Raw genomic sequence first — 26,717 nt, 5'->3', positions numbered from 1 at the left:
CAGGAGATCGAGACCATCCTGGCTAACACGGTGAAACCCCGTCTCTACTAAAAATATAAAAAACTAGCCGGGCGAGGTGGCAGCGCCTGTAGTTCCAGCTACTCGGGAGGCTGAGGCAGGAGAATGGCGTGAACCCGGGAGGCGGAGCTTGCAGTGAGCTGAGATCTGGCCACTGCACTCCAGCCTGGGTGACAGAGCGAGACTCCGTCTCAAAAAAAAAAAAAAAGAACAACAAATGGGCCACAGTGCTGTGAGAGAAACAGAACAAGGACTGCTGACCTCATTTTGTAGCTGAGGAATGGAGGCCTGGAGAGTTTAAAAGTTCAGGCTACCCATCTCTATCTCATGCCTTTCCTCTGCACCAGATTTCAAAACCAGATCTCAGGGAACACCCTGAGAATTTTGAGCTGGTCCCTGGGGAGACAAGCAGCTGGGCCAAAGAGAAGGCATTCAGTGGCTCTGTGCCTAAGCTTAGGCTGGAAGGGACACCGAGGGATGGGGAGGAGAGGAGGCTGCTCTTTTTTTTTTTTTTGAGACAGAGTCTCGCTCTGTCACCCAGGCTGGAGTGCAGTGGCGCGATCTCAGCTCACTGCAGCCTCTGCCTCCCTGGTTCATGCCATTCTCCCGCCTCAGCTCCCAAGTAGCTGGGACTACAGGGGCCTGCCACAACACCCAGCTAATTTTTTTGTATTTTTAGTAGAGATGGGGTTTCACCGTGTTAACCAGGATGGTCTCAATCTCCTGACCTCGTGATCTGCCCATCTCAGCTTCCCAAAGTGCTGGGATTACAGGTGTGAGCCGAAGCACCCGACAGTGGGGCTGCTGTATTTCAACTGCATAGCGAAGAGCCTTGGTGGCCCTGCTTGCCTTGGTGGGTGCAAACCTGACTTCAGCCACTGCTAACTGTGTGGCCTTGAGCAAGTGACCTATTCTCTCAGCTTTAGTTTCCTCATCTGTAAAATGGGAATATCATAATGATGCCCAGCTTTTGAGGTTTTTGCAAGTATTAAATGAGATAATGCATAGAAAATAATTAGCACAGTGCCTGGCACAGTATAAATGCTCCAGAAATATCAACTGTTTTTCATATATATATATATATATATATATATATATATAATATATATAATATATGTATATTTCTTTTTTATTAATGTATTTTAAATTTTATTTATTTGTTGTTATTATTTTGAGACAGGGTCTCCCTCTGTCACCCAGGCTGGAGTGCAGTGGTGCAGTCTTGGCTCCTGGGCTCAAGCAATCTTCCTGCCTCAGCCTCCCAAAGTGCTGGGATTATAGGCATGAGCCACTGTGCTTGGCCTTTTTAATTAAAAAAAAAATTTTTTTTTAATTTTTTAAAGGTTTTTTGGCTGTCAGTTTATTCAAGGCAAAAGATTCATTTTCAATTTTACTGAGGTGGCTGACCACGTCCACGACCAAATCCGCCTCTAAACTGGAATTTGGTTGCTGACCCAGCCCCAGACTCGGCTTTCTTGTCGGCACCAGGTGACACAGCACTCTGTCTGTAGGTATCTCTGTCAGCTTCCCCTCTTGTGAGTCCGCAGGTCGCTCACACTCCAGACCTTTAGGCCGAGGCCTACCAGTCTCTGGACGGCTACGGTGTAGGCTGGCAGGCACAGTCTTCGGGGGCAGATGAAGGTAATCACGGAGATACTGGATACCCTCGTTGGTAAGGTACCAGTAAAAATGTCTCCAGGCAAACTGTTCCTTCACATAGCCTCAGGACTTGAGAGACTGCATGGCCTTCATGACATGAAGGTTCTGCACATTCTTATCTGCCAGCTCCGGGTGCTTAGGCATGTGGACATCCTTCTTGGCCACCATGACTCCCTCCTTAAAAAGGAGTTCATAAATGGCAATCCGGTTCTTCTTAGGCATCAACATCTCGGAGGCTCTAATTTTTTTATAGTCAAATGCAAGTGTTCTTTTTCTTTTTTTATGTTTTTTCTTTTTTATAGTAATTATTTTTCTTATTTGGTGCAACAGACATTAACTGCATCCTCACTTTGTGGTGCAGTGGGAGCTGCTTCAGAGGACAAAAGTCTGACACTCCTGGTATTTGACACTCCTGTTATTTGGCGATTCAGTCTCCACCTCTGTAAAACGGGGTTGTACCTAATTCAGGGCTTCTGTGAGAAGTGTGAGCTAGTGAGTATTTGGAGAGAACAAGTACTTAATAAATGAGCCATCTCTTTCCTCCCCACGCCCATCTTAACCTTTAGAACGATCCTGTGACGTTCATATTATTATTATTATTATTATTATTATTATTATGTATTTATTTTTTGAGATAGAGTCTTGCACTGTCGCCCGGGCTGGAGTGTAATGGCATGATCTTGGCTCACTGCAACCTCCACCTCATGGGTTCAAGTGATTCTCCTGCCTCAGCCTCCTGAGTATCTGTGATTACAGGCACCCGCCATCACGCCCAGCTAAATTTTTGCATTTTTAGTAGAGGCGGGGTTTCACTATGTTGGCCGGGCTGGTCTCGAACTCCTGACCTCGTAATCCACCCGCCTCGGCCTCCCGAAGTGCTGGGATTACAGGCATGAGCCACCACAACTGGCCTACATAGTATTATTATTCCCAACTTACAGAAAAGGAAACAGTCACTAGCGGATACTTAGAAAACGTTTGTGTCGTGAATAAATGAACGAGTGACTGAGTGAGTGGGTGCGTGGACGAACGAATGGATGAATAAATGAGCGGGTGTGCGTGGACCCTGCAGGCCAGGCGCCCGGAGTCTCCCTCCTTCGCACCCCGGGCGCATGGGAACCTCCTCGCGCGCTTGGCCACTCGCTGCTCCTGGCAGTAGGGGCTGCGGGCCCCGCCGCTGTCCCCACCCAGGTATGGGGATGCGGAGTTGATGGGCGCGGGGCGCTGGGAGGGGGCAGATGAAAGGGGCAGATGAAAGGGGACAGAGCGCGCCGAGCGCAGCCGGGTCATTAGCCGCGGGTGTGAGCGGCGGGGCGGGCTTATCGCCCATCGCGGCCTGGCAGGCGGGCGGGTCCCTGACGCGGCTGCCGCCGCCGCCTGGGGCAGAGGGCACGGCAGTTCCCACGCTCGGGCCCTGGGTCGGGGGCGTTCTCGGGACGGCGTGGCCGCGCTCGCCACCACAGCGGAGGCCGGGCTGTTATTAGGATAATTGCGCTGCTCCCCGCCTGGGGCAGCTCAGGACCCCGGCTGCACCGCGCTGGCCCGGGACGGGCGGGGACAGGGGGTGGCGGGGCCCGAGCGCTACAGGCCCTGGCGCAGTCCGTTCCTCTAGACAGGTGAGTCAGCACACCTGGGAGGCCCCAGCCACGAAGGGGCTTTGTGGGGAAATGAGTGAAGGGGAGAGAACTAGCCTGGACAGAGCACCTAATGTATGCCGGTGGTGTGGATTAAACTGTTTCATTACAGCTCAACATTGGGGCATTGCGGGAGTAAGTGAGAACATCTGTCCTGTCCGGTGGTGCCTGACCCAGAGGAGATGTGCAAGACGAATAGCATCTTCATCTGCGTAGTAGGTGGGCATCAGGAGGCCCAGAGGTTAAGTCTCAAGACTACTCAGCCAGGAGATGGCATGCTTCAGAAAGGAGGACAATGAAGACCTGCCAGGGGTGGTGGCCTACAACTGTAATCCTAGCTCTTTGGGAGGCCTAGGCGGGAGAATTGTTTGAGTTCAAGAGTTCGAGACCAGCCTGGGCAACATAGCAAGGCCCAGATCTCCCCCACCACACCATCTCTACAAAAAATACAAAACAGGCCTGGCGCGGTGGCTCACGCGTGTAATCCCAGAACTTTGGGAGGCCAAGGCGGGGGTATCACCTGAAGTCAGGAGTTCAAGACCAGCCTGGCCAACATGGTGAAACCCCATCTGTACTAAAAATACAAAAAAATTAGCTGAGCGTGGTGGCGGGCACCTATAATCCCAGCTACTTGGGAGGCTGAGGCAGGAGAATCGCTTGAACCCAAGAGGCGGAGGTTGCAGTGAGCTGAGATTGCACCATTACACTCCAGCCTGGGCAACAAGAGCAAAACTCCATCTCAAAACAAACAAACAAAAACATTACCCTGGTGGTGGTGTGCGCAGGTAGTCCCAGCTACTCAGAAGGCTGAGGCAGGTGAATTGCCTGAACCCAGGAGGCGGAGGTTGCAGTGAGCCAAGATTGTGTCACTGCACTCCAGCCGGGGTGATGGAGTGAGACCCTGTCTCAAAAATAAAAAGAAAAGAAAAAAGAAAGAAAATGAAAACCTATGCCCACATCGAGCATTGGCTTTGCTCCCTCAAGTACCTCATTTTTACTGCACCTTGGATCCCAATCATAAAGCCCATTGCTGATCCTTAGGTTCTTGGCAGGCCTAATCATAACCCTAGATCTTTATCACTGATACAAGCCACATGAAATCCTTCTGGAAAAGGCAGGTTAAAAAGAAATGATCCGTTTTCAAGATCTAATCTCTAATCCTAAACCCAACCTAAACCTTAACCCTGCTCCTCCATACCTAACTCCCAAATTAATCTTGACCTTGACCCCTGCCCATGTCTCCAACCTTCTCCCCGCAGTGATCATCTGCCACTCCTCCCACCTCCCCAGGTGCCCTCCTTTCAGTGGTGGTTTCAAGTCTCTGGGTCTTTGCACATGCTGCAGCCACATGTCAGGATATCCTTTTCCAAGGTCATCTGGTAAACTCCTCTCACCCTTCAAGGTCCTCCACTAGCCCTTGGTGTTCCTTTCCCGGCCCTGTGCCGCCTTGTTCTCTGACCAGGCTCTCCTCAGATTCAGCTCTTAGGAGGTAGGGTCTTAATCTGCTGTGAGTAAAAATTGGAAGTAGAACAAATGATTGATTGTAAATGAGTGAGTGAGAGAACGAATGAGCGAATGACTTACTGAATAAACAAGTGAATATTGGCCAGGTGCAGTGGCTCATGTGTGTAATCCCAGCATTTTGGGAGGCTGAGGCAGGAGGATCACTTGAGCCCAGGAGGTTGAGACCAGCCTGGGCAACATAGGGAGACTGGGTCTCTACAATTTTTTATTTTAAACGAACAAGTGAATACCTATTCTGAATCTAAATCCTTAACCTTCTCCCTGGATCCATTCCCAAGAAGGGAACAACTGGAAGGTCAAGAGAACCCCCAGCCACCAGTTGCCCTGAGATTGTTCTGTGTGTGTGTGTGCGTGGGTGTGTGTGTTTTCCTGTGTGCGTGCCTGTGCATGCACATGCGCTTGAGCCAAGAACTTTGAATCAGACAAGCCTGGAGTCCACTCCTGGCCGCAGGGTTTACCAGCTGAGTGACCTGAGCAAGTGCCTGCACCTCTCTGGGTCTTCATGAACTCAAACATGCTAACAATAAAAAACCCATCATGGAGAATCAGCTCTTCTTCCTTGGTTCATTTACCCTCCCCCAGCCCCTTGCCTGTGTCAGGCTCAGTGTTTGGTGCTGCAGGAATAGCAGTGGAAGGAACATTAGTAAGGGTAGGAGGCAGGTCTGCAGGGAAGAGGGAACAGTCTCTGGGTGGAGAGGGAGGCTTCTTGGAGGATGTGAGAATCACTTGGGTTTGCTGCTGGACAAGTCAAGGCATAGGTGGCCACATGTTCAAAGATGACAAACTGTGAACAAAGGGTTCCCTATTACTGCTGGAGAGTGAGGTGGGAGGTAGGGGGTGGTGGCAGAAATTGGGGCTGGTGGGGGTGACAGTGACTCCATCAGGGAAGGCTTTAGGGACAGTCTCTGAAGTCTATGAAGTATGCACACTTTATTCTGTAAGCAATAAGGAGCCATTGCAGGTTTGGGCAGGGAGAGATGGTCAGGTCTATGCTGTAGAAAGCTCACTCTGACCAGCAGTGTGGAGGGCAGCATGGAGGTGGCCGTGGTGAGAGGCCGGTGGGGGAGTGCAAGGAACATAAAGTGATCTTGGTGATAGCTGACCTTTATTGAATGCCTACTATGTGCCAGGTGCTTAACTTGTCTAATTCCCACAACACCCAGATGAAGTAGATTTTCTCATGAGCTCCTTCTAGAAATGTCATCAATACACTAAAGTCTCCAACATTTCTATCTCCAGCCTGAACCTCCCTTCTGAACTCCAGACCTATGTGTGCAATAGCCAGTTGGCTTCTCTACTGAATGTCTAATCGAATCTTAACCTTCACAAGTCCAAAAACGATCTCCCCAAACCTGCTTCTCTCGGTCTTCCCCTTTTCAGTCAATAGCAGTTTCACTCTTCCAGTTGCTCAGGCTAAAAACGTTGGAGTCATCCCTGTCCACCCTCCACTTCTTACTTCCCACATCTGATCTATCTGCAGATCTCGTCAGTTCTAACTTCAATACATACCCTCCGGTCTGCTCACCCCTCTACTCCAGACTGCTGCCAGGTGGGCCAAGCCCCCACCATTTCCTACCTGGATTACTGCAGTGGCCGCATTACTGATAGGCTCCCTGCTTCTGCCCCTTCAACCTATTCTTCATGCAGCAGCTAGTGTGACCTTAACATAAAAAGCTAGATCAGGTTCCTCCTCTGCTTAAACCTGTTCCCAGCTCTCTAGAGTCAAAGTCCTGAGAACAGCAGAGAGATCCCAACATGATCCAGTCCCTGTCTCCCCAGCCCCTTATCAGACCTCTTCCTACATGCTTCCCCGCAACTCTACCCCAGCCACACTGACCCCCTTGCCGGCTTTCCCATTAGCCTGAGAATTCTTGCACTTGCCGTTCCCTCTACCTAGAATGCCATCTTTCCGGATATCTGTGTCATTTTCTCCTTCAAATTTCTGTTCAAATGTCATCTTACTAGTGGGATCCTCCTTAACAACCCATTAAAAATAACAACTTGGCTGGGCACAGTGGCTCACACCTATAATGCCAGCACTTTGGGAGGCCGAGGTGGGAGGATTGCTTGAGGCCAGGAGTTTGAGACCAGCCTGAGCAACATAAGGATACCCCATCTCTATAAAAAATTTAAAAATTAGTCAGGCGTGGTGGTGCGAGCGTGTAGTCCTGGTGACTCTAGAGGCTGAGGCAGGAGAATCCCTTAAGCCCAGGAGGTTGATGCTGCAGTGATCCATGATCCTGCTGTGGCACTCCAGCCTGGCCAACAGAGCGAGAGCCTGTCTCAAAAGCAAAGCACTTTGGGAGGCCGAGGCGGGCGGATCACAAGGTCAGGAGATCGAGACCACGGTGAAACTCCGTCTCTACTAAAAATACAAAAAATTAGCCGGGCGCTGTGGCGGGCGCCTGTAGTCCCAGCTACTCGGGAGGCTGAGGCAGGAGAATGGTGTGAACCCGGGAGGCGGAGCTTGCAGTCGCGCCACTGCACTCCAACCTGGGCGACAGAGCGAGACTCTGTCTCCAAAAAAAAAAAAAAAAAAAAAAAAAGCAAAACAAAACCTCACCTTCCTCCCCTACCCAGACACGTTGTATCCCCTTCCCTGTTTATTGTTTATACCACATGTCACCATCTGAAACATTTTATAAATTGTGTTTTACTTTCTAGTTTATTATCTTCCTCTTCTCCTCTCCCCTTCCCTCCCCTCCCCTCACCTCACTAGAATGTCAGCTCCACAAGGACAGAGATTTTTGTGTATTTGCTTCACTGCCATATCCCCAGGGCCTAAAGTATTATAGGTGCCCAATACATTCTTTTGGATGTTGACGATGGAATCCGCGTGCTACAGAAACTGAGACACAGGAGATTAAGTAAACTTGTACCAAGTCACACACTAGTAAGTGGCTGAATTTGGATAATGAACTCAGAATATAGGCAGTGACAGCAGAGAATGGGGAGAGGAGGGAATGAAAGAAAACAAGGAGCTGACAGATGGGTTTCAGGTCCGCGGGCTGATGCTGCACCAGGGGGTGAGGTTGATATTGTGAGACCTCTGGGGGTTGACATGAAGAGTAAATGAACTAAGACTTGAAAACACATTGTACACATAGGGAAAAGAGATTCTAAGAAAACTATTCCATGAATTTTGAATGTCCAGCCATGTTTCTGACCTTCTCCACCCTTGCTGCTGAGGCATCTGTTGCTTCCAGTGGGGGACAGGTTCAGCAGCAGACGAGCAGCGCCTCCTTAGCTTTGCCTTTCTAAATGGATTTTTTGAATGAGTAGAGGAGACCTAATAGTGTCAGAATCCAGAGTTTCAATGTAAAGGCCTACACACTTGGGAGACATAAAGAGTTTTTTTCTGGACCCCAACACCTCCTTTTAAATGTCAAGATCTGGGCTGGGCGCAGTGGCTCACGCCTATAATTCCAGCACTTTGGGAAGCTGAGGTGGGTGGATCACCTGGGGTCAGGAGTTGAGACTGGTCTTGCTAACATGGTAAAATCCCATCTTTACTAAAAATACAAAAATTAGCCAGGCGTGGTGGCGGGTGCCTGTAGTCCCAGCTACTCGGGAGGCTGGGGCAGGAGAATCACTTGAACCCGGGAGGCAGAGGTTGCAGTGAGCTGATATCGTGCCACTGCACTCCAGCCTGGGTTACAGAGTGAGACTCTGTCTCAAAAAACAAAAATAAAAATAAAATCAATGTCAAGATCTGGAGTCTGGCCAAGTTGGGGCCTGGACTTTTTACTATGAGCCCTGGAGGGAGGGAAGGTAGGAGACAAAGCAGTGATTCTCCAATTTGAGTGTGCATCAGAATCATCTGGAGGGCTTGTTCCAACAGGGATTGCTGCCTGGGCCCCACCTGCAGAGTTTCTGATTCAGTAGCTCCAGGGTGGGGCTGGAGAATTTGCATTTCTAACAACTTTCTAGGTGATATGAACCACATTTTTTTTTTTTTTTTTTTTTTTTAGGAGCCAGAGTCTAGCTCTGTCACCCAGACTGGAGTGCAGTAGCCTGATCACAGCTCACTGCAACCTCAAACTCCCGGACTCAAGCAAGCCTCCTGCTTCAGCCTCCAGAGTAGCTAGGACTGGCATGTGCCACAACACCTGGCTAATTTTTTAAAATTTTTTCTGTAGAGGTGGGCTCTCGCTGTGTTGCCCAGGCTAGTCTCAAACTCCTAGGTTCAAGTGATCCCCCTGCCTGAGCCTCCCAAAACGCTGGGATTGCAGGCATGAGCCACCAAGCCTAGCTCCAATACCAACCACACCTTGAATAGCCCTGATGTGAAGGTTGTTCTCAGTCCCAGGGGCAGTCTCGCAGAGCCCATGCCCTCCAGGATGGAGGTGTGAAGAGGGAATCCCAGGAGGTGGGGGGTGGTATGGAAATGCTCAGGAAGACGGTGGGCAAGAAGAAGGTTGGGGTCAGAGGAGAGGATGTGAAGGCTATGACCAGGAACATAGTTATGGGCAGCAGAGGCCAGGGGACCTGCCCAGAGGACAGGGGATGTGTGCCTCAGCCACACTGCAGGAGGCAGACGCTTGAAAGAGGAGGCAGTACTGGGTCAGAGGCTCCTTCCCCAACCATAAGACTATCCAAGCCCCCAACTCCATTCCCCTTCGGATGTCACCCTGAAGAAGGGACAGACAGGGCTGAGAAGCCATGAAAGATTGAGTATTTTCTCCCAAAGAGCCTGAGAGGACTTGGGATGGTGCAATTTAGAATGTCTTGTAACAACGTCATGAATTAATCCCTCTGCTCCTACCAGGGCATGAGGAAATGGCCCCAAAGTTGCAATGCAATGGTTAAGAGCAAACATTTCCTGGATATGCAATCCTAGGCAGGAGACACCCTCTCTGAACTTCAGTCTCCTCGAATCTGAATCGAGGATGAAAATATCATCCATCTCATCAGATTGAAAGGTTTAAAGGAGATCATTCATACAATGGAGTGTAGAGCTAGAGCCTGGCAGAGGGCAAATATTCAATCAATGGTGTTTATGATGATGGGTTTTAAAGGCTGGGCACAGTGGCTCATGCCTGTAATCCCCCCACTTTGTGAGGCTAAGGCGGGTGGATCACTTAAGGTCAGGAGTTCGAGATCAGCCTGGCCAACATGGTGAAACCCCGTCTCTCCTAAAAATACACACACACATCCACACACACACACACTAGCCCGGCATGACAGTGGGCACCTGTAATCCCAGGTACTTGAGAGACTGAGGCAGGAGAATCACTTGAACCTGGGAGGCTGAGGTTGCAGTGAGCCAAGATTATGCCACTGTACTCCAGCCTTGGCGACAGAGTGAGACTCTGTCTCAAAAAAAAAAAAAAAAAAAATTCTTCCCTGCCTTCAATTTGTTCTCTCTTCCTCCCTTCCTCAAATACTTATACTTACTAGGACCTACTAACCCCTGACATGGATTTTGCCCCCGTGGAACTCACATCAGGAAATCAGACCAGTCAACAGGCAATTAGTAGCTGACTGTGGGCTGGTGCTGTGTTGGGGTAAGCTGGGGGGACTGGGACTGGGGACGCTGAGAAGCCTTTCTGGAGGATGAGATGCATTGTTTATTTAGGGGGCTTTATTGAAGCTGATAATAAACGAAAAGTATATGTATTTTGAAAGAATAATAACACTTGGGGCTGGGCATGGTGGCTCACACCTATAATCCCAGCACTTTGGGAGGCCGAGGCAGGAGGATGGCTTGCACCCAAGTGTTCAAGACCAGCCTGGGCAACATAGTGATACCTCGTCTCTATTTTACTTAAAAAAGGATCACTCGGCCGGGCGCGGTGGCTCAAGCCTGTAATCCCAGCACTTTGGGAGGCCGAGACGGGCGGATCACGAGGTCAGGAGATCGAGACCATCCTGGCTAATACGGCGAAACCCCGTCTCTACTAAAAAATACAAAAAACTAGCCGGGCGACGAGGCGGGCGCCTGTAGTCCCAGCTACTCGGGAGGCTGAGACAGGAGAATGGCGTGAACCCGGGAGGCGGAGCTTGCAGTGAGCTGAGAGCTGGCCACTGCACTCCAGCCTGGGCGGCAGAGCAAGACTCCGTCTCAAAAAAAAAGGATCACTCTTGGGAAGGAAAGAGTGAAAATTATAAACTTTCTCCCTCAGTCAAGGTTCAGAAATATAATTATAGTGTGCAACACTTTATAATGGGAGGCAGGAGAGCATGGTTGATTTTGAAATCAGACGAGCTGGAATCCAGATTCTGAGGTTTAACAAATGGTCTGACCCTGGACTGCTTAGCTTCTCTGAGCCTCAGTTTTCCTTATCTGTAAAATGAGACTCAAGATAACTACTTGACATGTGGGTTTGTGGTAAGATTTAAAAGAGGCAGATTATGTACAGCACCTAGCATTTATTATTTGCTAACTAATTCCGAGTCCAGGGCTGGAGACTGGATCTGGGCTTTTTTCCTCTCCACCCTGTGTCCTGTCACTTTCTGTCTCTCCTTTGGTTTTCTGGGTCATAATGAACTGATTGATGACCCACTTGTCTTCCCCACCAACCTGGGTGATCCTTGAGAACAGAGTCTGATTCAGGGTCTGTTTAGTTTATCCCCCGCCGTGCTTTTTTTTCTCAGTGACAGTTTTGCTCTGTTGCCCAGGCTGAAATGCAATGGTATGATCATAGCTTACTGTAACCTTGAACTGCTGGGCTCATGTGATCCTCCCACCTCAGCCTCCCAAAGCACTGGGATTATAGGTGTAAGCCAACATGCCCAGTCCCTAGATATGTTCTTTGGTGAAGTATCTATTCAAATATTTTGCCACTCTTTGCATTACTTATTTTCTAACTACTGCATTTGGAAGTTCTTTTTATATTCTGGATACAAGACTTTTATCAAATATATTGTACTGGCCCATTTTACATTGCTATAAAGAACTACTTGAGACTGGGTAATTTATAAAGAAAAGAGGTTGACCGGGTGCAGTGGCTCATGCCTATAATCCCAACACTTTGGGAGGCCAAAGTGGGAGGATCACGAGGTCAGGAGTTTCAGACCTGCCTGGCCAACATGGTGAAACCCATCTCTACTAAAAACACAAAAATTAGCCAGGCGTGGTCGCAGGTGCCTGTAATCCCAGCTACTCAGGAGGCTGAGGCAGGAGACTCAATTGAACCCAGGAGGCAGAGATTGCAGTAAGCCAAGACCGTGCCATTGCACTCTAGCCTGGGCAACAGAGCAAGGCTCTATCTCAAAAAAAAAAAAAAAAAAAAAAAAAGAAAAAAGAAAGAAAGAAAGAAAAAAAAAGAAGAAGAAAAAGAAAAGACAAGAAAAGAGGTTTAATTGGCTTACAGTTCCACATGGCTGGGGAGGCCTCAGGAAACTTAAAATCATGGCAGAAGGTAAAGGGGAAGCAAGGGCACATTTTACATGGTGGCGAGGAGAGAGTGAGGTAGGGAACTGCCACACTTAAAAACCATCAGATCTCAGGGGAACTAACTCACTGTCATGAAAACAGGAAGGGAGAACCCCTACCCCCATGATCCAATCACCTTCCACTAGGCCCCTTCTTTAACACATGGGAATTATAATTCCAGATGAGATTTGGGTGGGGACACAGAGCCAAATGAGGTCATTCTGCCCATGGTTCCTCCCAAATCTCATGTCCTTTCACATTTCAAAACTAATTATGCCTTCCCAACAGTCCCCAAAAGTCTTAAATCATTGCAACATTAACTCAAAAGTCCAAGTCCAAAGTCTCATTACAGACAAGGCAAGTCCCTTCTGCCTATGAGCTTGTGAAATCAATGGTGGTACAGGCATTGGTTAATTGTTTCTGTTCCAAATGGGAGAAACTGACCAAAGTAAAAGGGCCACAGGCCCCATGCAAGTCCAAAACCCAACAGGGCAGTCATTAAATCTTAAAGCTCTAAAATAATCTCCTTTGACTCTATGTCTCACATCAAGGGCATGTTGATGCAAGAAGTGGGTTTCCAAGGCCTTGGGCAGTTCCACCCCTGTGGCTGTACAGGGTATAGCCTCCATGGCTGCTTTTAAAGGCTAGCATTGAGTACCTGTGGCTTTTTCAGACACATGGTCAGTGTATCTGGGGTCTGGAAGACAATGGCCCTCTTCTCGCAGCTCCAGTAGGCAGTGCCCTGGTGGGGACTCTATGTTGGGCTCCAACCCCAAATTTCCCCTCCATACTGCCCTAGCAGAGGTTCTCCATGAGGGCTTTGCCCCTGCAGCAGACTTCTGCCTGGACATCCAAATGTTTCCATACCTCCTCTGAAATCTAGGTGGAGTCTCCTAAACTCTTGCCTTCTGCATACCTGCAGGCACAACACCACATGGAAGTCACCAAGGCTTAGAGGTTGCACCTTCTGAAGCCACGGTCTTAGCTATACCTTGGCCTCTTTTAGACACAGCTGGATCTACAGTGGCTGGGACACAGGGTGCCATGTCCCAAGGCTGCATACAGCAGCAGGGGCCCTGAGCCTGGCCCATGAAACCATTTTTCTCTTCTAGGCCTCTGGGCCTGTGATGGGAGGGACTGCCATGAAGATCTCTGAAATGCCCTGGAGACATTTTCCCCGTTGTCTTGGCAAGTAACATTTGGCTCCTTGTTACTTATGCAAATTTATCCAGCCAGCTTGAATTTCTCCTCAGGAAATTGTTTTTTCTTTTCTACTGCTTGGTCAGGCTGCAAATTTCCCAAACTTTTGCTCTGCTTGTCTTTTAAACATAAGTTCCAATTTCAGACCATCTATTTGTGAATGCATATGACTGTATGCTGTTAGAAGCACTCAAGCCACATCTTGAACACTTTGCTGCTTAGAAATTTCTTCCACCAGATATCCCAAATCATTTTTCTCAAGTTTGAAGTTCCACGTATCTCTAGGGCAAAGGCAAAATGCCACCAGTGTCTTTGCTAAAGCATAGCAAGAGTGACTTTTGCTCCAGTTCCCAAAAGGTTCCTCATCTCTATGTGAGACCACTTCAACCTGGACTTCCTTGTCCATATCACTATCAGCATTTTTGTCAAAACCATTCAACAAGTCTCTAGAAAGTTTCAAATTTTCCCACATCTTCCTGTCTTCTTCTGAGCTCTCCAAACTGTTCCAACCTCTGCCTATAACCCAGTTCCAAAGTCACTTCCATATTTTCAGGAATTTTTACAGCAGTACCCCACTCCTGGTACCAATTTTCTGTATTAGTCCATTTTCATATTGCTATACAGAACTACCTGAGACTTGGTAATTTATAAAGAAAAGAGGTTTAATTGGCTCACAGTTTCACATGATGGGGGGAGACCTCATGAAAGTTACAATAATGGCAAAAGGCGAAGGGGAAGCAAGGCACATCTTACCTGGTGACAGGAGAGAGACAGAGAGAGAGTGAGGGAAGAAAGAGCCACACTTTAAAACCATCAGATCTTATGAGAACTCACTATCACAAGAACACCAAGGGGAAAATTTGCCCCCATGATCCAATCGTCTCCCATCAGGCCCCTTCTCTGACATGTAGGGATTAGAATTTGAGATGGGATTTGGGTGGGGACACAAAACCAAACCGTATCATACATCATTTGCACATATTTTATCTCAGTCTGTAGATTGTATTTGCATTCTCCTGTGTCTTCCAAAGGGCAAGCATTTTAAATTTATTAATCTTTATACCAATACCACACTGTCTTGATTGCAGTGGCTTTCTCTAACTACTCCAAGACAAAGGCATAAGTGAAAAAGGAAAAAAAAAAGAGGAATGTTTTTTGAGCATCTGTATGTACAAGCATACTTGCCAAGAAAGAAATTTTATTTTTCTTGGAAAGTTGTGAGGTCACGTGTCCTCTTCCCAGAGCCTGCCCCCTCCCCACCCCTAGGTGTTGTCTGATAGGGACTGAGGTGGACATGACTAACATCTCCCATCTTCTAGAGATAAAACTTTTCTTAATATGGCCTGAGATCACATTAGCTTTGTGATGGTTTCGGTTGACTCACATAAAGCTTGTGATCAACTAAAACCCCTTGTTTTACAAGTGATCCTGTTAAGTCTGGTCAAGTCAGACCCTCTGCACTGATCAGTATGCAATTCATATTACATAATTTTTGATTAGTAATTATGTGTTTAGCTTCATCTAGGTACTTTACATAATAAATTACTATTATGGCTACCACACACTGAGCACTTTTACTATGTGCCAAAGTGCTAAATACTTTGCATATCACACTCAAACTTTGCAACAATCACGTAAAACAGGCTTTATTAACCCCACTTTATTGATGAAGACATTGCGAGTTTTAGGAGTGATGCCATTTCCCAAGATCATCAGTCAGTAGGTGGCAGAGCCAGGAACTGGCTTCAGGGTCCACACTATCCTACTTTTGAGCTTGCAGAAATGAGGAAATGAGGCTCAGAGAGGTCAAATAACTCACCCAGGGTCATATAGGTGGTAAGTGAAGGGTAAATGAGAATGTAGACCCAGGTCTGCCTGGCTTCAAAGCTGGCTCTTCCCGCTATGCTCTTGGGAGAGCGAGCCCTTGCAACGAGTCTGGAGCATAGGTAGGTCTGAGGCAAGTCATCCCAGGCTGGAGTGATGACCCCTATGTTAGGGACTTTTAAATTATAAAACACCAATCAAACGTCAGGGGTGTCATTAGCATCATTACCCTCATGCTGGCTTGCCAAGTCTAATTCTGGAAACTTTGAAGGTCAGGCCTCACTATACCAGTGATTGATTTGTTTACATGAAATAGAAGCCCACTCCAGCTAGTTTAAGCAAAAAATGTAATTCAATATAAGGCACTGGAGCTATCTCACAGATCTCAAGGGCAGGCAAGTCACACAAGGACCTTACACTGAGTACTGGTGTTGGGGAAATGCCCACCTTTCCCTCCACTTCTCTCAAAACACCAGTTTCCTTTCTCTATTTCAGACACGTGTCCCAAGCAGTCCTCCTTGGCAAATACACATTTCCTTACCCAACCAGGACCTGTGGCGAGCAGTCTGGCCTCTCCTTGTCCTAATTCCAAAGTTCAGGAATCTGACTGGCCCAGCCTGGCCTCTGGAGTGGTTCCCTGTGAGTCAGGTGCCCACTTCTGCCCCAATTAACTGGACAAAGTGGCTGGGCTGCATAGAAGAACCAAGGACCCAGGAGACTCCCTGGGCTTGTGGGCTGAGCAGGTATCTACTGAAGAAACCTGAAGAAAACTGAAGAAACCTACTTCAGTTTGGCCTGCCCTAGGGACTAGGAGGAGGCCAGGTGGGCCACATTTCTGCCCAGTAATTTCCCAGTGCTGAACTTCTTCAGGAGTAAAATGGCTTTCTCTGACACTTTAGTGTCTTAGTGCCTCTAGAAACTCTGGAAGGTTATTTTTAATTTTAATTTTTTAATTTTTTTAATTTTTATTTTTTGAGATGGAGTCTTGCTCTGTCGCCTAGGCTGGAGTGCAGTGGCGCCATCTCAGTTTACTGCAACCTCCACTTCCCAGGTTCAAGCAATTCTCCCACCTCAGCCTCCCGAGTAGCTGGGATTACAGATGCCTACCACCTTGCCTGACTAATTTTTGTATTTTTAGTAGAGATGAGCTTTCACCATGTTGGCCAGGCTGGTCTCTAACTCCTGACCTCAAGTGATCTGCCTGCTGGGATTACAGGTGTAAGCCACCACTCCTGGCCTATTTTTAAATTATGTATTTATTTTATATTTTGTAGAGAGAAGGTCTCGCTATGTTGCCCAGGCTGGTCTCAAACTCCTGGGTTCAAGCTATCCTCCTACCTCAGCTTCCCAAAGTCCTGGGATCACAGACGTTAGCCACCATGCCTGGCCAGCTCTGAAAGGTTCTGACAGAGTGTAGTGACGTGTGTGTAGCTCATGCTTTGGGGCTACTAAAGGCTCCTGGGGACTCGTCTACCTGTTTTTCTTAGTCCCTGGCCCTGGGTTACAGACCATTCCCAAGGAATTTCCTGTCTTGCCTTCCTGAGTCACTGCTCAGCCTTGAAAACACGATACATTTGCTGCTTTTGACCAGCCACCTCTTCACTGATTCCGTCTAGTCTCTGTGTTTTCCTTTGCTGGGTGTGACTCTTTGAATCAGACTTCCAGAATATTAGGGCTGAAAGATCATTGCATCCGAATGCCCTCCACCACTCGCTTGTGGGACCTGAAGTGCAGAGAGGAGAGGATGAGTGAATGCAGATATACCCAAGGTGGCACAGAAGAGGGTTTTAGGTGATACATGGACAAACATGTTGTTATTGTAATAGCTATATTTAAACAAACTGTACTGTTGCTTAGGCTGAGGCTAAATTTATTTAAGTAAAATAGTCCAATAAAGAAAAACACAAAGCAAAAATATCTTACAGATTACAGAAAATGATGAAATTAGCACAGGAATGAGTGACATTTGGGAAATACTATGTTGATGAATGAGTGGGTGAATGGATGAATGAATGAATAAATGAATGGATAGGGTACAACACTGGAATCCAGTCCTTGCACTTCAAGTCAGAGAATCATCATGATCCCACAAAACACCAGCACAGCCCCCACAGGCGCTATACTTTTGATGAGATGGAACACAAATTGTTTATCGTGCAGTTCTCTTTTTCCAGGTCAGCAAACTCCAGACTCAGGGGCAACTGAGTGTACCTTTTAAGGTGAACATCTTGAACTCCAGTTGCCCAGCCTCCTTTGGGTTGCTACGACCTTGCTCCTAATCTTACAGAGAGGAGGAGCTTTAAGGACCAGATGGGGTCTCTGGTTTCCCACGGGGCTCCCCAAAGGCAGTCCTTCTTGGCAAAACCCTGCGCCCACGCCAGGACTGAGTCATAGAGGGGAAAGTACCCTGGATGGAAGTTGGACAGTGACCTTGGGCAAGCCCCTTCCCTCCTTCTCTGGGTCTTAGTTGCTTCCTCTGAGAAGCAAGGAGGTTTAACTCCACCTCATTCCTACCTTCATTCAATAAACACCAAATGCATTCCTGGCATTTGCTTGGTATGTGGACAGATAAATAGAGTAATTGGATTCAGTGCCTGGAAGAACCCACCGTCAGGTGGGGTGGGGAGAAGGCACATAAGGACCTGTAATTACAGATATGTTTAAGAAGGGCTAGATGATGTGGACAGTCCCTGCCCGCTCTGGGATCCCCAGAATGTGTCAGTCCGGGGGAAGGAATACATAAATAACTTGACAAGGTCACAGGGCTGCATCCAGAAAAATGTTAGCCCTTGAAGGTAAGGGCAGCCTAGGCCTTGCTCCTGATCCTTCTCCACCCTACAGCAAACCTGCTGAACATGGTCTTTGGAGTTGAACCAATTCAGGTTCCAACCCCTCAGCAGACACCAACTAGAACTGGAAGCTTCACTCTCTGGGCCTCAGTTTCCTCCTTTATCCAAGGGGGATAGTGCCCTGGGATCCTAGGACGTGTGAGGGTTCCAAAAGGTAAATATCATGTGTATCATGTCAAGAGCTTGGCACAGGGCCTGGCCCATTGTATGGCTCCACCATTGAGGTAGGAGGTTGAATGGATGTCTGTCCACTCTGGAAACACACCGACCTCTTGCCTCCCTTGCCTGGTCCCAGGGTTGGCTCTCTTTCTGGGGCTCTCTTACCCAGAGGTCTTGCCTCAGTCCTTTCTTGACCTTTGAATGCTATCAGGGGCTTTCCTCTTCCCAGGCCAGAGCCTCCCCATTGTGCACCTCTGCTCTACTGATCTGGCTGTGAACTGGTATGTGCCAGAGACTGGGAAGAGGTTGGTAGAGCTGGGATTCCTTGGGGGAAAGCTGGCCAGAGATGCAGATTCCCCGGTTCTCTTCCCAGCATTAAATTAGCACTGGAGCTGCCTGGTCTTGCCCAATAACTTGCCCAAGACAAGGTGACATCCTTCCTCCCTTCTTTGAGGCAGGACTGGGTGGCTTCCTAGAAGAAGACAGGCAGGACAAGCCAAGACACACCCAAAGGATGGGGGAGGGAACCTGAGTGGGGGAGAGGATGGGAGAGTCTGGAGCTTGGGGCAGCAGTGGATGGAACAGGTTTGCCCACATTCCTGGCAGGCCCCAGGATTCCAAAGCACTTTCTGTTTTTGTCACTGCCCCACCAATCACACACTCTGCCAGGGCCACAAGGCACCAGGCTTTTCAGAGCACCAAGCCCTTCTACCTGCACTTCTCATTCTTCACACCAAGAGATGGGTACCACTGGCTCTGTTTTGCAGATGCAGAAACTGAGGCTCACAGAGGAAGAATCACATGCCCAAACTCAGAAAGGTTGACAGAATTAACCTTTAATGGCCAGGTGTGGTGGTTCATGGCTGTAATCCCAGCATTTTGGGAGGCCTCAGTGGGTGGATCGCTTGAGCCCAGGAGTTCAAGACCAGCCTGGGCAACATGGTGAAAACTGACTCTACAAAAAATAGAAAAATTAACTGGGCATGATGGCCCAGTTACCCAGTAGGCTGAGGTAGAAGGATCACCTGGGTTCCAGTGGTCGAGGCTGCAGTGAGCCATGATTGTACTACTGCACTCCAACCTAAGTGACAGAATTAGACTCTATCATCAAAAAATAAAATAACCATGCACTAAGAACTACTATGAACCAGGAACCTGCTATGAACCAGGTCCATTTCATACAAAAATCATCTCTGTTCCCAATATCCCAGTAAGGTGCCCATTTTACAGATGAGTAGACCAAAATGCAACCCGATGAAAGCACTTGCCCAGGGGCCCAGAACTAGTAAGCACAGAGCGAAGATGGGAGCCTAGATTTGTTGGACTCCAAATCCTACTTCTCCTCCATGTTAAAGGCAAGGAAACAGAGGCTCAGTAAGGTTCAAACCATGTCCAGGGTCATACCACCAGCAAGGCAAAGCCAGTTTTCAACCCAGGTCTGTCGAACTCTGCAACTCCTGCGTTTGCCGTATGCTACATTGTTTCAATAAACCTTTTTGTCATGGAGCAACTGGCTGATGCCAAATGACTACAAATGTGTCTCAAACAGATAAAGATCCAGGACAGAAAGGGTCATGAACTATTATTACTATTATCATTAACACTATTATTAATTGCTAACATAGCAGGATCAGCATTTATACTGTATGATTCAGATTTACAGAAATAAAACTTTCCTTCCACAACTGAACCCAACTCGATCACAACTCCCCTTCCCCTGATTTATTTCTGGGTTAAAATTTGTTTCATGACAAATTTTTGTTTCATGACAACTAAATGCAGTGGGAGAGCATGCATTTTCTTTTGCTTTAAAGGACATTTGGGGACAATTGGTAAAATCTGAAATAAGTCTACAGATTAGATAATAGTCTTGTATAATGTTAATTCTCCAATTTTTAATTTTTGTATTAAAAACAATTTTTTTTTGAGACAGAGTTTTGCTCTTGTTGCCCGGGCTGGAGCGCAATGGCGTGATCTTGGCTCACGGCAACTTCCGTCTCCCAGGTTCAAGCAATTCTGTGGCCTCAGTCTCCCAAGTAGCTGGGATTACAGGCACCCACACCATGCCTGGCTAATTTTTGTATTTTAGTAGAGACGGGATTTCACCATGTTGGTTAGGCTGGTCTTGAACTCCTGACCTCAGGTGATCTGCCCACCTCAGCCTCCCAAAGTGCTGGGATTACAGGCGTGAGCCGCCACGCCCAGCCTAAAAAAATTTTTTTAAGATAGGGAGTCTCACTATGTTGGCCAGGCTGGTCTCCAATTCCTGGCCTCAAGTGATCCTCCTGCCTCAGCCTCCCAAGGTGCTGGGATTAGAGAGGTGTGAGCCAACACATCTGGCCAATTCTCCAAGTTTGATAACTGTACTGTGGATATGTAGGGTTATGTCCTTGTTTTTAGGAAATACACACTGAAGTATTTAAGAGTAAAAGGGCACTATGTGGACAACTTTTAAACATTTCAGAAAAAAATACACATGCACATGTGCACACAAACAGAAGAATAAAGCAGGTGTAGTAAAATGTTAACATTTAGGGAATTTCAATTAAGGGATTCAGAATTCTTTGCATTACTCTTCCAACTTTTCTATAAATCTGAAATTATTTCAATACCAAAAAATTTAGACAGAAATATTTAGTCTTGTTTGGAAAAATCGTCAGCTTAGGATCTAAATTTGTGACTAGGGTTGCTTGTCTCTCAGCAGTGCCTTCTCCTTCTGCCCAAGGATTACATTGGGCAGCAGAGGAGCCTTACCTAACACCCATCGGCTTGGGCCTAGGCTTCTGGGCTTGATGGCCCTATGGGCTGCCTTGCTCTCTGTGGTTTCTGGTGCCAGCTTCTCCCCATTGCTTCTCTGCTGGTGTCACTGGTCCTTTCTGGCTTTGGGCCTGGGCATGCGTCACTCCTGAAGCCTCCAGCCACAGTGTCTGTTGCCAAAGCTGTGTGCTCTGAGCCCTCCTCATCCTGACCCCAAGCCTCTCACAGGTTCCTCAGGGCTTAGATGTGTCCTACTGGAAACTTCTGATGCTTACCCACGACCCAAAAAGGCCTCAGGGGAGTCAGGCGTTTGTATGAGTCAGTCTCATCAGGAACACAGAAAGCAGACTGGTTGCTTTAAGAGAGGGAATTGAATAGAAAGAATTGCCTATTTCAACAGCAGTTTTGATGGAGAAGAAGAAAAACAAAAAAAAATTAAATTTTTAAAAAATAATTAACTCAACGTTAATTGACAGATGGAAAAGCCGGCAGCGTGAGAGCGGAGGTAGTAACTGCAGGAAACAGACACCACCGCTAGGGAAGGGAGAACAAGGGAGGAAGTTAGATGTCAGGACCTAGTAGCTGGGACCCAGACTCGGAGGAGGGTATGGCTGTAACTGCTGCTGGTGTCTCCGAGGGGCCACAGTGAGGCTGGTTCTGGGAATGTGGGGAAAACCTAGAAACTAGAACCCCTTGCTGCTGGAATCAATTGCCTCTGCCAGGGTGAATGAAGGGCCATCGCTGAGGCGATGGTGACAGGATGGACTGGCAAGCTGAGACCTTTCTTGCTGGGACTGCCTTGCACTCTCTAGGGTCCCCTATTGGCAGAACCTATCCTGGAAACAGTTGGCAGAACAGAAATAGGGTGGGCCCCAATGCCAGCCCCAGCTTCACCAGATGGCACATACAAGGTTGGGTTTGGGGACAAGGGCTGATAGCTTCAGAACTGGTACGTGGAGGGGATGGGGAGCCGTGGGGCTGGGCCAGAGGGAACGTTGCTTCTCTCTCTCCCTCAATAGGCCTCACAACCGTTCCACCTGCTGCGGGACGAGGCACACGCCCCTTAACTCCTTGGTCTTCTACTACTTCCACTGGGTGTTCACCCTGAGCAGGTGAGACCCGAATCCCAGGCACTTGCTCTCTTTTCTGTGTTTCTCAGTCCATCCAGGAGGAGTTTCTTGCTTGACCTGAGAAATGACCTACTCGATGACTTCAGGAAAACTTTTAGTCCTTGGGTCATCCAAGTTTCATCTCTTGATTTTTTTCTCTCTTTTTTTTTCTTTTTCTTTTTATCCTCCTTGATCTGTTAATAAATCTCTTGATATCTAAAGAGAAGATTTTGAAAAAAATGCGTCTCTCCTATATATATTGACTTTGTAGTTGAGTGCCTGGATCTTTAATATAATTCTACTTTGGACTTAGAGTCCCATTTGACTTTCAGGGCTGAACAATGACTTCTTTCTCTCAGGCTATACTCCAGTGCCCCCTCAGACAATGGGTGAAGGGCTATTAAACAGAAAAAAAAAAAAAAAAAGTTGATGAGGAAGAAAAACTCTCAATTAAAAAGCTCCAAATATGACCCTGCTCTAGTACTGTGAACTGAGTACTATGTGCTTGGATGTGTTAAGGAGGGAGGCGATTGCTCTGTTTTTCCTTCCAACATTCCTGTGAAGCAGGTAGGAAGGTCTCTTTGACTTCAAAGCCTGAAGTTTTCCCACTGGGCTATCCCACTTTTCTGGGGCCATTTCTAGCCTTTTACCTTTTGGTAAACTGAGGCCCAGGAGGCTACTATGCAATCAGTATTGAATCCAAGTTCTGGAGCAGTCTAACTTGGGCAAGTCATGTAAGTTTACTTTATGTAAAACAGGGATGTCGTGAGGATTTGAGATAATGGATGTAAAGTTTTGGGCACAGTGCCTAGAAAATCATGGGTATTTAATAAATGATACTACTAATAATAATAACAATAATTAATGTTTATTGTGGGCGCAGTGGCTCATGCCTGTAATCCTAGCACTTTGGGAGGCTGAGGTGGGGGGATCACCTGAGGTCAGGAGTTCGAGACCAGCCTGGTCAACATGGTGAAACCCTATCTCTACTAAAAATACAAGAAATTAGCCAGGCGTGGTGGCACATGCCTGTAGTCCCAGTTACATGGGAGGCTGAGGCAGGAGAATTGCATGAACCCAGGTGGCGGAGGTTGCAGTGAGCCGAGATCGCACCACTGTACTCTAGCCTGGGCTACAGAGTGAGACTTCATCTCAAAAATAACAATAATAATAATAATAATTAACTTTTATTGACTGGTTATTATGCCAGGCACAGGGCCAAGCACTTTCCATGTGTGAATTATTTTAATTTAATTATTTTATTTAATTATTTTAATCCACTGCCTCCCTCCATTCCTGCTGGAACACACAGACCTACCTTCCATCTTCCCACCCTGACCCACTGAGAATCCTCAAGCTTTGGACTTGTCTATGCTGCCCTCTAACCCTAGATCACAGTTCTGAGTGTGAATAATGCCAGCCCATCATGCTGGATGCAGTGGCTCACACTTGTAATCCCAGCACTTTGGGAGGCTGAGGTCAGTGGGTCACTTGAGTTTGAGACCAGCCTGAGCAACATGGCAAAGCCTCATTTCTACCAAAAAAAAAAAAAAAAAAAAAAATTATCCAAGCATGGTGGTGAGAACCTGGAGTCCCAGCTATTCAGAACGCTGAGGTGGGAGGATCATTTGAGCCCAGGAGGCAGAAATTGCAGTGAGCCAAGATCATGCCACTGCACTCCAGCTGGGTTGACACAGTGAGACCCTGTCTCAAGAAAAAAGGAGGAGGACATCCATTGCACTCGGCTGCACATGCATTGGCATGGTTGGAAACATCTGCGTGACCTACTGATTTTTGTTAGTATTATTGTTGGATTCTTTCATCTAGCTATTTGCATGTTGGGTAAACTGCAGTCCCAATATTTGTGAAAACATTTTGTTTGCTTGTTTGTTTAATTGGGAAATTTGAGGGCTTTGTGATTTTATTATTCTTGTTGTTTTTTTTTTGTTTGTTTGTTTTTGAGACAGGTTCTCACTCTGTCACCCAAGCTGGAGTGCAGTGGTGCGATCTTGGCTCACTGCAACCTCTGCCTCCTGAGCTCAAGAGATACTCCCACTTCAGCCTCCTGAGTAGCTGGGACTTCAGGCGAGCACCACCACATCCAGCTAATTTTTGTATTATTATTATTATTATTATCATTATTGTACAGACAGTTTCGGTATGTTGCCAAGGCTAGTCTCAAACTCCTGGGTTCAAGCAATCCACCTACCTCAGCCTCCCATAGTGTTGGGATTACAGATGTGAGCCACCGCACCAGGTTTCCTGTTGGTATTTTTAACCTATTATTTTGAAATAATTTCAGATTTACAGAAGAGTTGTAAAAAGGAACAGAGAGTTCCCATATAACTTTCACCCATCTTCCCTTTTTGTTACATAGCCACGGCAGGAAAATCAAAACTAAGAAACTGGCATTGCCAGCTGGGCATAGTGGCCCTTGCCTGTAATCCCAGCATTTTGGGAAACTGAGGTGGGGGAATCATTTGAGACCAGGAGTTCGAGATTGCAGTAAGCTATGATTGTGTCACTGCGCTCCAGCCTGGGCAACAGAGTGAGACTCTCTTAAAAAAAAAATTGACATTACCACAACACTATTAACTACACAACTACAAATGTTATTTAGATTTTGCCAGTTTTTCCATGAATGTCCTTTTTCTGTTCCAGGATTCCATCCAGGATACCGTGTTGCATTTAACCACCATATCTCCTTACTCTCTTCCAATCTGTGACAATTTCCTGGTCTTGATTTTTTGAGACCTTGGCACTTTTCTTTGGTTTTTGTTTTTGTTTTTGTTTTTTCCTTAGAGATGGGGTCTCAATTTATCAGCCAGGCTGGAGTACAGTGGCACAGTCATAGATCACTGTTGCCTAGAACTCTTGGGCTCAAGGGATCCTCCCACATAGCTGGGGTTACAGGAGCCTGCCACCGTGCCTGGCTAATTTAAAAAAAAAATTTTTTTTTTTTTTTTTTTTTTAGAGACAGACTTTCTCCATCGTGTCCAGACTGGTCTTTAACTCCTGGGCTCAATGCATCCTCTTGCCTGGGCCTTCCAAAGTGTTGGGATTACAAATGTGAGCCACTGCACCTGGCCCATTGGCATTGCTTTATTTTATTTTATCTTATTTTATTTATTTATTTTTGGGACAGAGTCTCACTCTGTCACCCAGGCTGGAGTGCAGTGGCACGATCTCGGCTCACTGCAACCTCTACCTCCTGGGCTCAGGTGATTCTCCTGCCTCAGTCTCCCAAGTAGCTGGGATTACAGGCATGCGCCACCACCCCCACCAAATTTTTGTACTTTTAGTAGAGGTGGAGTATCACCATGTTGGCCAGGCTGGTCTCAAACATCTGACCTCAAGTGATCCACCATCTTAGCCTCCCAAAGTGCTGGGATTACAGGCGTGAGCCCCCGCGCCCAGCCCCATTGGCACTTTTGAAGAGTACTGGTTGGGAACTTTGTAGAATGTCCCGGAGGCTTTGTCTGATGTTTCTCACTAGACTGAAGTCATGGATTTTGGGGAATACCACAGAGGGGAAGCGCCCCTCACCTTGAACCATATCTGGGGATATATGAGATCAACGTAACTTGTTCCTGGTGATGTTAACCTTAATCACTTGGTGAAGGTTATGTCTGCCAAGTTTCTCCATTGTGAAGTTGCCATTTTTCCTCTTTCCATATTCCAGAAGCAAGGCACTAAGTCCAGTCCACACCAAAGGGGAAAAGAATTAAGCCCCACTTCCCAGAGGAGGTGTATCAAAGAATTTGTGGACATCTGTTAAAACCACCATGGTAATTAATATTTTGAAGACAATGCTTTGAAGCTATCCAAATGTTCTATTGCTCCTTAACATTTCATTCACTCTTTTAGCATTCATCAGCGGATCTTGCCTTTTTAACATAACTAATGTCCCATTATCCATTGTATGACAAAATATATAATGTCAATAAGCTATTGCGAAATCAGGTCTTGTATTGTACTAACCATGGTCTAGGTGAATGTAAAATGTGTCGTATTCAGGGCTGATTCAGAGCTGGGACCTGTGGCCACATTAGCTTTGAATTATTGAAAGACTTCTGTCCCTACTCTGTTCTAAGTCCCATTTCTGCCCAACTCTTGGGAAACCACTCCACAGTTAAAAACAACTTTCTAGACATTTCTGTTGAGTGCACTGTGGTATTATGACATACATTGGTTTTTGTGCACAGTTCGGGGTTCATAACTCCCACAGCCCTTGTTACAATCTTTTGTTATAATGTTGGGTGTGTTAGGCCTTGGGGCAGGCCTCAGGAAACAGAATCTCTCTTTCTCCTGCCCTCCTCTCATCTGCCCCAAGGCGGGCCTCTCATCTACTCCCACCTTTCTGCCTATGGGTATTAAGACCCTGTACACACTGAGGGAAAGAATGCTGACGTCATGAAGCTTCTATAAAAACCCAAAACGGCCAGGCGTGTGGCTCACACCTGTAACCCCAGCACTTTGGGAGGCTGGGGTGGGAGGCTTGAGCCCAGGAGTTTGAAAGCAACCTGGGCAACATAATGGGATCTGGCCTCTACAAAAAAAAAAAATTACAAAGTTAGCCAAGCATGGTGGCAAAAGTCTTTAGTCC

General features: G+C 47.1%; 1 pseudogene; it reads right to left on the bottom strand.

Annotated features, from left to right (window-relative positions):
• Positions 1-1,405: 1,405 nt before the first annotated feature.
• LOC117093907 lies at positions 1,406-2,033 on the bottom strand (annotated as a pseudogene).
• Positions 2,034-26,717: the final 24,684 nt, after the last annotated feature.

This window comes from Trachypithecus francoisi, unplaced genomic scaffold, assembly GCF_009764315.1.
Source record: "Trachypithecus francoisi isolate TF-2019V2 unplaced genomic scaffold, Tfra_2.0 Lachesis_group12, whole genome shotgun sequence".
NCBI classification, from domain to species: domain Eukaryota; kingdom Metazoa; phylum Chordata; class Mammalia; order Primates; family Cercopithecidae; genus Trachypithecus; species Trachypithecus francoisi.
The sequence above is the reverse complement of the archived record's forward strand: the minus strand, read 5'-3'. Positions and strand labels throughout refer to the sequence as shown.